This window comes from Quercus suber, unplaced genomic scaffold, assembly GCF_002906115.3.
Source record: "Quercus suber isolate HL8 unplaced genomic scaffold, Cork oak 2.0 scaffold_663, whole genome shotgun sequence".
NCBI lineage: Eukaryota > Viridiplantae > Streptophyta > Magnoliopsida > Fagales > Fagaceae > Quercus > Quercus suber.
In genome coordinates, this window is record NW_027070104.1 from 343,968 (window position 1) to 351,410 (window position 7,443).

Below are 7,443 nucleotides of genomic sequence, written 5' to 3' on the forward strand. Positions count from 1 at the left end.
GAATTAGTAGAAGAAGAGTTTGTTCCAAATTTGTAGAAGCAATAACTTATTGCTTCTTTTTACAAAGAAAACAAAAGGTATAAATAATAACTTGAAAGGAACAGTGTCAAATTAGTAGAAGAAGAGTTTGTTCCAAATTTGTACAAGCAATTAATAATGCCTTTTGCCTCCCAAAAAGTCAAATCCTCAATCTGTGATACCTTAATAAATCCTTATTTTCACTAATAGGACCACCATGCCTCCTTGATTTATGAAGTTGCAGCTTATTGAATCGATTACTTGTTTACCAAAAATAAAAAATAAAAGGTATCGATTAATCTTAAAACATATTAAAACTCCTTTTTGACGGGGTGGATGTGACTTTGTAATGAATCATGTCTCCCAAATAATAAAGTGAGGAGGAAAATCCACAGTTCTAAAGCAACCTTCCCGTAAGTTAAGGATCTTTACCCTGATTAATTTGGCTTTACAGTAAATTTCCATGTTCCTTGTTCTACAATAAAGGGTTGCTTTTCGATGAATAATATAACATGAATCTCAATCAATTTCTGGTAAAAGGTCGGACATTGATTTTATGTTTACTATTTTCAATTAAGTAAAAAACAAGAAGTAGATTCTAGTTAGATTAATTGGTAAAGTCTCTGATAATTGAATAAGAGATCTGGAGTTCAATTTCTGTCTACATCAAAAACCGATTGGTGTCTTGATCTGATGATAAAGAGCATTATCAGGAATAGACGACATAGGTTGAAACTCACTAAAAAAAAATAGTAAAAAACAAGAATATAAAACTAAAACAATTATGTGCCGACACACAGACAAGAACAAAAAAAAAAGCAAAAGATAAAGAGGGAATAACAAAATCGGGAGACTGATCATGAGGAGTGGCCAACTTTAGTTGAAGTGCCATGCTCGTATCTTGTCAAGATTAGGTATTCGATTACATGGACTAACATGAAAATGATCCATTCAATTATTATGTCGAAAATTCAAAATTCATCAATCCTATGTGATTGTTTTACATATCGGATTGATATAAATTATCTAATACGATCAACGTATCTCTCTGGTTTGTTAGAGCAATGACTTTTATACCAAGTCTAAAAGGTGAACATCTAAGTTAAATAAGATACCATTGGATTTCAAAAAACTAAGTTATTTATATTCATTTTCCAAACCTAAAGTGTGAATAGTGTTGGGCTACGTGGAACTTAATTTTGTTTTTGATCTAGTTTTTGACTCAACCTATTTCTGACACTTAGTTCATAGAGTGAAGGCTTCAGTTGATAGGCCAGGTCGGAGGGCAGCACCCCCAAGAAAAAAATTTGGCCCTATTTTAGCTCATTTTGGACCCCCAGTTTGGGTTTTTATTTGTCGCTTCATATTATGGTTTTATGTATTGATTTACTGTAATTGCCACATTTGTATTTTCTCTCTAACATAATGGAAATGCAGCAACTTCGTAGATAGGGGTGTTTATCAAACCGCATAAACCACACAAATCTAAAAAATCGCATCAAAACTGCCCGCAAAATGGCATAACCGCACTGCATCGCAAGTAATATTGCATCGCACCGCACCACACCGCATGGTGCAATGCGGTTTGTGGTTTTATAATAAAAAAACCGCACAAACTGCACCGCACCGCACCCTCTCAATATATTAATATTTTTAATATTAAATATATTATTAATAGTTTAATAACCCTAGTTTTCCCACACACACACACACACACACAAAAGTTGATAATCCTAGCAAGTGTTGATTAGGAAAGCTAGGCCAAAATAAAGAAAAATTAGCTTAATAGTTTAAAACTTGGACCAAAACAAAGGGAAAAATTAGTTTTTGGCTGGGTAGAAAAAGCCCAAAATTTGAAAAATATATCAACTTCAAATCATTCAAACCATATCTTATACACTGCACCACATATGTGACCCAAAAATGAGGTGCGGTGCGGTTATGGTTTTGGCTAAACTTTAAACCGCACTGCATCACACTGCACCGCACATGTGACTGCAAAAATAAGATGCGATGCAGTTATGGTTTTAGCTAAACCGCACCGTAAAATGCGATGCTAAAAATGGCCCAAAACCGCACCGTACTACACCGCAAACACCCCTATCCGTAGATGTAAGCAAATTGTTGAACCACATAAATTTCTTATGTCGTGTGATTGCCTTTGTGTGTTATTTTTCTTTCTATTTTTGTCTCTCACATATCTAGAAATTCAATTTTCTTCCTAATAAATAGAGTAGTTCAAATCTTAAAAGCATTCTAAATATTCAACAATTCAAAGGAAGATCCTAAACATCATATCATATTCAAAGGCAATGCATTTTAGATTAAACAAATTAAACTAACACCAAGGGACTTGAATCAAAACTTCAATAACCTTGTATAAACAACATTAACTGAGTAACAAATTTACAAAGAAGAAATTACAAGCGTGTAGTCATGTACAACTTCTAAATCCTTATGAACTATGAGCAAGAACAGACCTACATAGGGGCGGGGGGGCCATTGCCCCCCTCCCACCCCCCCTCCCCCCAAAAAAAAAGTTAGGAATATTGGTCAAAACATGGCTCTCATTTTGGAAGTTTCATTGAATTCAAGGTGAGCTATTCTCTCTTTTGTTGTGAACTTGATGTTGTACTAATCATTTACTCGCCGTTTTTTACTCTTAACTTCATCTCTTTCGCATGCCATAAACTATAGAGTTTGTGGGGGTAGTTTTAAGTCTATATTTCATTTTCTAAATAATGTCCCCAACAGAACTTCTTCTTCTGGGCTTCGGTTAGATTTTAAATCCATCCTTTAAATTTATTTATTTTCCAAAATTTTTTTGTTCATTACTTTTGTTCATTATTATTATTTTGTTCAATCATAAATGACTTTCGAGACTTAAAAGAGCGTCGAGTTCTATTTTGATAAATGTGTTGAAATGTTTAAAAAATACTTATTTTGTATGTTATATTTTGTCAAAATTTTTATAATATCAAATGTTTAAGAAACACTTGTTTTATATGTAGTATTTTGTTGAATATGAAATAGGTATTAGTTTTTATTTTCATTAAAAAAAAATTTTATTTTAAGCTTTGGCCTCCCAGGTTCAAATCCTAGATCCATCCCTAACTATGAGAAAATCTCCTAATGAACTAAATATTACAAGAGATTTGATATTTATATATAATAAGAGAATGATTTCCGTATATGTAGGTTTCTTAGTAGCAAGTGTTGTCTTCTTCTTGAGAATGAGCCCCCTATTTATACTTAAGGATAGACAGTTTGTCACCGTTATTCTTTCCACGTGTCTTCTCATACTTGAGATTTGACAATTACTAACACCAGTGTTAGATGGTGCTCCGTAACTGCTTCGAACGGCTTCAATACCACTTTTATTCTTGATTTGCATCTAATTTTCATGGCCTGAAAACTGTTATAAAAACTGCCATGTATGCTTTTTTTTTTTTTTTTTTTTTTTTTAATTTTTGAATGGACTGCCATGTATGCCCTTACGTTCCCGTTTTCGAATTGCATTTAAACCAATGAAAGAAAATTTTAATTTAATACCAAACCCATGTGTCTGTATGTGTTTATGGTTGCCTTTCCCAAAGAATTTTCCTTTTCCGCATAACCGTTGATGCTTGCTTTTTGGTCAATTGTTGTCTGAAATCAAGCTAAATTTTGTCGAGAAGCTATTTAAAAAAACTCGGTAAGGAACCGTTGATGCTTTTTTGGTTAATTGTGGTCTGAAATGAAACAGCTAAATTCTGTCGAGAAGCTTTGTTAAAACTCGAATAGCTGTGACTGACACGTAAACACTTCTCTGTAGCGTAGATCACCTACCAACCATGAATCGAAATAGTTTGATTAATGCACCTTGTATTGCACATCACTGATGAGTTATGACTTTTGCTCACCATCTTAATGAATAATGAATCTTAAAAGTTGGTGGGCACTGGCCAATTTGCTGGCAAATTTAGTGAAACCCCAAATTCAAGAATGCTATATATGCCTCGCTGTCTGCCTAGATAAGGTAAGCACACACCATTTTCTTGCCTTTTCAAGTTTTTGTATGAAAGAAAAAATGGTTTTCAAATTTAATGAGAACACAAAACTCAAAGTCTAGATCGATGTGGCCACCGACCTCCACATGATTTTTTTCTAAGAATTTCCCGTGATGACCACATTCTTGAAAATAACAATACACATCTTATCGTTGTGGTTGGATCCAATTGATAGCTCTTAATTTATTATTATTATATATATTTTTTAACTATAGCTCTTAATTAAATACATCTAATTACTCTTTTTAATTTAATTTAGATCACACTTAAGGTAAAATTTTCTTCTCGATGGATCATTTTTATCACTTTGCTGGGGAGTCTTTTCACTGAATATTGGTAAAAATTATGTTTATGGGGGTAATGTGATTTGTGGCAAGTTTTTTTTTTTTTTTTTTTTTTTTTTTTACAAAATAAAAATTCTACTCTGACTTGATTTACTTAAAATTAAGTATATATGTGTGTGAAACTCATTTATTAAAACTTGAACCTCGATTTTTGCATTCCACATCTTACAAACACTTATACTTGTAGAGTGACTATCATATTAATAATGTGCGATAATATTTGTAGCAAGTTATTGAAGGAATTGAGGAGAGAGAGTGACATTAAATTTAAATTTTCCAAAATATGAATATTCATTGCGCAAGATTTGAAATCATGCGGATTTTCCTTTTTGTCTTTCTCTTTCCCTATTAGTTAAGTGAGACAGAAGTCACAGAATGGGCAAACTTTATTTTCGACGTTATCCAATTGCCTGCCTAATTGGAACTTGGACACGAGTCGCAAAATCCACCCCGAAGATTGATCGAGAAAATTTGACAATGAAAGCACAGCTACTTCTAATTCTTTCCCAACTACCAGCAGAGTGAAAGCCAATTTTCCTCGATCTTCCAACTTTGTTTGGTGCCACGACTATTCAATTCAAAATGTTCGGTTTTCAATAGTTTCGTGCTACATTTCGTTTGTCACAAAAAAACAAATTGACCCATCACCAAAGCTGTGTCTTGCAATCCCACTATTTTGGGGTTGAAGTGATTAAAATATTAAAAAAAAAATTACCCCTTTTTAAAAAAAAATTACGTTAGCAGTTTTCTTAAATCCTTGGATATTGACCAGTGTAGACTGTCGACCAAGTTCTATCCAGAATCCCTTAGATTTTTTACATAATCTTAATCTGGTTGGTAAATAAGGATTAGAAAAATTAAACAGAGGGCACAACTTGACGTAAAACAATGTTAAAGATAGAGGGCGACCTATGGCAAAGAATGTGTGTCACAGTGTGATAATGTATTTTTTTTTTGACAGGTGTTTTCTACTGATTTGAATCAGCGGTTATTCACCTGAACCATAATTGATTCAAATGTACATTAGTAAAGAGTTGACTAATTTGCTTTTCTAATTGGTCCATCATTGCCAGCACCGGGCAGCTAAAGGAATGTTAGTTTGGAAGAAAAATAGGGTTGATGAAAAATTTAAGAAAAAAATGAGAAATTTTTTTTTGAAATATGTATAGTTGAGTAAAGGAGAAGGAAAATAAATGGCGAGACCTGTACCAATTTTTTTTTTTCCCTTTCCTGGGCATGTTGCCTTTGCCTTTTTTTTTTTTTCCTTTCCTGGTGCCTTTGCCAATTTTTTTTTTCCTTTTTTTCTTTTCCCTTCCTGGGCTCATTGCCTCTCCGTTTTTTTTTTTGTTTTTTTTTCCTTTCTTGGACGTTGCCTTCTTCCTTTTCATTTTTTTTATATTTTTTTTATTTTTTGGGCTGTAAGTATGATAGTTGTTTTGTTTTTTTTTTTTTTAACTAAACATGATTTTTTTTTTTAATTTTATTCAATTAAAGTTTTTTATTTTATATATTGTGGTTTATTTTATAAATTTATAAATTTATTTTCAAAATTTTTAAATTAAAAAATTCAATTAATGATTGAACAATATTTTTCAGATTTTTTTTCTTAAAAAATTTTAACAAAAGTTAATGAAAATGTCTTAATTAAATAAATTTGAAACTTAAAAGACTAAAATGAATAAAAGTAAAGTTAGATGACTGAAATGAAACCTGAAAAAAATTAAAGGGTCAATTTTATATTTTAGTCAAATAATAATCATGTAAAAAAAAAAATCATGTTTAGTTAAAAAAAAAAAAAACAAAACAACTATCATACTTACAGCCCAAAAAATAAAAAAAATATAAAAAAAATGAAAAGGAAGAAGGCAACGTCCAAGAAAGGAAAAAAAAACAAAAAAAAAACGGAGAGGCAATGAGCCCAGGAAGGGAAAAGAAAAAAAGGAAAAAAAAAATTGGCAAAGGCACCAGGAAAGGAAAAAAAAAAAAAGGCAAAGGCAACATGCCCAGGAAAGGGAAAAAAAAAAATTGGTACAGGTCTCGCCATTTATTTTCCTTCTCCTTTACTCAACTATACATATTTCAAAAAAAAATTTCTCATTTTTTTCTTAAATTTTTCATCAACCCTATTTTTCTTCCAAACTAACATTCCTTTAGCTGCCCGGTGCTGGCAATGATGGACCAATTAGAAAAGCAAATTAGTCAACTCTTTACTAATGTACATTTGAATCAATTATGCTTCAGGTGAATAACCGCTGATTCAAATCAGTAGAAAACACCTGTCAAAAAAAAAATACATTATCACACTGTGACACACATTCTTTGCCATAGGTCGCCCTCTATCTTTAACATTGTTTTACGTCAAGTTGTGCCCTCTGTTTAATTTTTCTAATCCTTATTTACCAACCAGATTAAGATTATGTAAAAAATCTAAGGGATTCTGGATAGAACTTGGTCGACAGTCTACACTGGTCAATATCCAAGGATTTAAGAAAACTGCTAACGTAATTTTTTTTTAAAAAGGGGTAAATTTTTTTTTAATATTTTAATCACTTCAACCCCAAAATAGTGGGATTGCAAGACACAGCTTTGGTGATGGGTCAATTTGTTTTTTTGTGACAAACGAAATGTAGCACGAAACTATTGAAAACCGAACATTTTGAATTGAATAGTCGTGGCACCAAACAAAGTTGGAAGATCGAGGAAAATTGGCTTTCACTCTGCTGGTAGTTGGGAAAGAATTAGAAGTAGCTGTGCTTTCATTGTCAAATTTTCTCGATCAATCTTCGGGGTGGATTTTGCGACTCGTGTCCAAGTTCCAATTAGGCAGGCAATTGGATAACGTCGAAAATAAAGTTTGCCCATTCTGTGACTTCTGTCTCACTTAACTAATAGGGAAAGAGAAAGACAAAAAGGAAAATCCGCATGATTTCAAATCTTGCGCAATGAATATTCATATTTTGGAAAATTTAAATTTAATGTCACTCTCTCTCCTCAATTCCTTCAATAACTTGCTACAAATATTATCGCACATT